Source organism: Vigna radiata, unplaced genomic scaffold (genome assembly GCF_000741045.1).
Source record: "Vigna radiata var. radiata cultivar VC1973A unplaced genomic scaffold, Vradiata_ver6 scaffold_216, whole genome shotgun sequence".
Lineage (NCBI taxonomy): Eukaryota > Viridiplantae > Streptophyta > Magnoliopsida > Fabales > Fabaceae > Vigna > Vigna radiata.
This window is the reverse complement of record NW_014543436.1, coordinates 178,570-182,930: the sequence shown is the minus strand read 5'-3', so window position 1 is coordinate 182,930 and position 4,361 is coordinate 178,570.

Genomic DNA, 4,361 nt, shown 5'->3' with positions numbered 1-4,361 from the left:
ACAAATAAACATTAGAACATCCAAAATAATTTATGCAACCAATAATCACATTTTAAGCATCTTTAATTCTCAAACCCAATAAATCCAATCGTCATAAATTCACATTAAATCAATCATTTAAGCACAAGAATCTCATCAAAAATTTGAATTCTAAAACATAAATGTGGGTATAAATATTCACTCATCAATATGTTATTGCAAAATAATAATTTGCAACGTTAATATATTTATGAAATAGCAACAGTCAAAATTTTGAAGTGATGCAACGGTCAAATTATTTATAGCTTTTGTGGTCTTTTATTGATTTTTTTCTTCCCTAGCTCTATAAATAGAGAGCTCTTTCTCCATTCCAAGACACACCAAAAATAGGTCTTTTCACTTCCTCTTTTCTTCTTTTCGTTTTCTAAAAATATTCTGGGTTAATTTATACTCTTTATAGAGTTTCTTGCTAGTTCTCTGATCCTCGAATATTTTCGAGAAATTCCTGTTGTATCCTGGGAGACTTGCGCAATACACCGCGGATAAGTCCTTAAGAACAGTGATTTACACGCCTAAAGAATTTGCAGTTCGAGATTTTGGTCAATATTTTTACTACAATCTTTTTCAGTCTCTGTCAAAAAGTAATAAAGATATGAAAATATTACTATTATTATATGATCATGTGAATATATTCATGAAATTTTTAAGAGTGTGGAAAGCTAATCTTATATATTTATTAATTGATAATTTAGCCTTAGATGTTTATTATTTCCATGTACGCATGAAATTAATTTAATGAGATGTGAATTTTTAAAGAGAAAAATAATTTAAATGAATAGGTAAATATGGTGGTTGTAACTTAACAATGTTATATTAGCCAATGAATTATACTTAAAGAATTTTGAAGGAAAAAAAAAAAAAAGAAAAACTTTAGCATTAAAGCTAATTAATTCTGATTGATTGTTTTGAAAAAAAAAATGGTCGGTTACGGTGACTGCAGGCTATAGATTTAGTTTAACAATTCTGAACAAACTATCTTCATATTAATGATAATATTTTTTACATTAAAGTAAAAAATATTTAAGTGCATTTGGATTTATTGTGTACGGTTTTGAGCGTTCGGTATTCTGAGGACGAATCTTGGTAATTTAAAATTGTGTCAGTCTATAAATAGTATGGTTATGTGGTATGTTGGCATCTGAAAGTTTAAATTTAATTATATTAATGTTTGGATGATTGGATACTGTTAAGGAAAAATTTTAAGTAGAAAATACATCATGGGGTGAATTAATTTTGGAATGAGAATTGGAGATATAAACAGGTGTATAAAGGAGTTAAAAGAAAAGGTAAGTCAAGATGTTTGATGATGTTTTCTTAATCTAGGCATCATGAATATTTTCGGGGTTGTGTTTAGAGATGGGAATCAAATATGAGTCTAGATGCTTTGTTAACACTTGTGAAAATTTGATAAAGGAAATTAAGAATGTGGTTTGAATATTACATGGCTGGAATTTCTTGTTTGGAATGTGTTGGTGCTGATATTAAATGGAATAATTATGTTTTGGTAGATTAGACTTAAGTTATTCTTTTTTCATGATAATGATTAATGAAATGGTCGAATATTTTTGTCAGTATTCAAGTCTTGTGAGTATAGAAATCAAACAAAAATGTCATGGTAGTACTCCCGGCAACTTATAGGGACTGTTGATTGCCCCCACACATCACCACTGGGAAAACTTCCCGAAAGGTCACCCATCCCAGAATTACTCCAGGCTAATCATGCTTAACCATGGAGTTCTTATGGGTTAGGCTACCGAAAAGCAAATGCATTTTGGTGATATGAGTATCCAAATCAATTCCTTTAAGTTATCCTTCAACTGTATAGTCCCATAACTATACAGTCTCCAGATCCCTCTCCGAATCGAACATACACCGGAATGAGAGGGATCTTATGATTTGTTCACTCCATAGCATATAATGGATTGTTATGGTGCATGGCATATAATATGTTGCTGTAATGCTTAGGCATGGAATTCAATGCAAGGTATCTTATGATTTGTTATAATGTTAAGTTTGAAGAAATTATTTTTTTCAAAGATTGACACATGGTATTGGATGGAAAGCTAACCTATGGTTTGGTGTTTTTGGCATATATTATTTTGATTAAACCTAGGTGGTGCATTTTTGTATAAATACAGTGACAAGTTTGATTTAAAAATAGGATTAGTGTGGGTAATTTTACCTAATTACTCAAAGAAATAAATTTGACCTTTTCACCTAAATCTGAAAATACAGAATACGTCATTATATATTTATGACATGTTAATGATTGATACAAGCAATAAGATAGTCTCTAGAACTAATGTTTCTACAATCTTAAATATAAGTTGCTTCTAGGTGAAGTGATTTTAGGTATTAAAATCATAAGGAAGGGAGATAGTGTATTACTATCTCAAGAACAATACATTGAGAAACTTCTTAAGAAGTTTGAGTTTTATGACTTAAAATCAGTGAGTACTCCTTATGATGCTAATTCTAAATTAATAAAAAATAGAGGAGAATTATCATCTCAACCTCAGTATGCTGAGATGATCGGGAACTTACTGCACTTAATGAGCTTTTCTATACCTGATATTGCTTATGCAGTAGGTAAACTGAGTGGGTCACTCAATGTCCAAATCACGAACATTGGGATGCACTTGTTAGGCTTATGATATACTTAAGAGGTTCAATGGATTATGTCATTGAATATAGTGGATTTCCCATTCTACTAGAAGGGTATAATGATGCTAACTGGATCTTTGATTCAGATGAGACAAAATCCACTAGTGGTTATGTATTCAGACTTGGGGGTGGTGCGATTACATGGAGATCAGTCAGACAAACAATTATTGCAAGATCAACAATGGAATCTGAGTTTGTCGCTCTTAAGAAGGCTAGTAGTGAGGCTGAGTGGTTGAAAAACTTCTTAGCAAACATTCCACTAGGAATGAAACCAACCACGTCGGTGTCTATACACTGTGATTGCCAATCGGCAATAGCTATAGCTAAAACCAAGAATTACAATGGAAAAAATATATATTCAATTGAGACACAATTTGGTGAAGCAACTGCTAAAGAGTGGAACTATTTGCATTGACTATGTGACGTCAGAACAGAATCTAGCAGATCCTCTGACAAAACCCCTGGGAAGACAAATCATATTAGAAACATCGAGGGGAACGGGACTTAAGCCACTTGTAAACAAACAAGTGATGGTAACCCAACCTTTGTGATTGGAGATCCCATGAATAGGTTCATATGGGTAAAAACAAGTCACTTGTTAGTTTTGATAGCACTAAATTGATTTTAATCAATTATGTCCCTTCCTATGATGTGTGTGAAAGTGCTATAGACTGTAGTATGAGAGAATAAACTTTATCATTAAAATTCTATGTGGAGATAGAATTTTAGCTTAAATAAAGTTTTTAATGATTTTCATATCCCTTATGGGTGGTGTATGATTTGCAACATACACTTGATGAAATCACCTATATGAGTGTCAAGTGGGGCCGCTTGCATGAGATCTTGGCATGATCTCTAGAGCATTCATGAATATCGGGCATGCGCATGGCCTATTTAACGCAACACAGCGATAACAACAAGAATTGTGGGGGTGTATTGTGATTGATAAACCTCTAACACACGTCAAGTGTCTTTGGTTCATATAGCTTGCTATACCAACTACACTGTGTGTTAAGTTTCTCAATCTAAGACTGGTTCATATAGCTTGTTATACTAGCTCTGATGCATTACATCCTATGAGACCCAGGATAAAAGTTCTTTTCTTTTCTTTCAACTTTCTTTTGCAATAAGTGGGGGATTGTTGTAATAATGATATGTTATTGCAAAAGAACATATTACAATGTTAATATATTTATTAATTAGCAACGGTCAAATTATTTATTACTTTTATGGTCTTTTATTGATTTTATTCTTCCCTACCTCTATAAATAGAGAGTTCTTTCTCCATTCCAAGACACACCAAAAATGGGTCTTTTCTCTTCCTCTTTTCTTCTTTTCATTTTCTAAAAATATTTTGCGTTAATTTATACTCTTTATAGAGTTTCTTGCTAGTTCTGTGATCCTTGAATATTTTCGAGAAGTTCATGTTGTATCCTGAAGGACTTGCGCAATACACCGTGGATAAGTCCTTAAAGACAGTGATTTACACGCCTTAAAAAATTACGATTCGAGATTTTTGTCAACATTTTTACTACTATATATATATATATATATATATATATATATATATATATATATATATATATATATATATATATATATATATATATATATATATATATATATNATATATATATATATATATATATATATATATA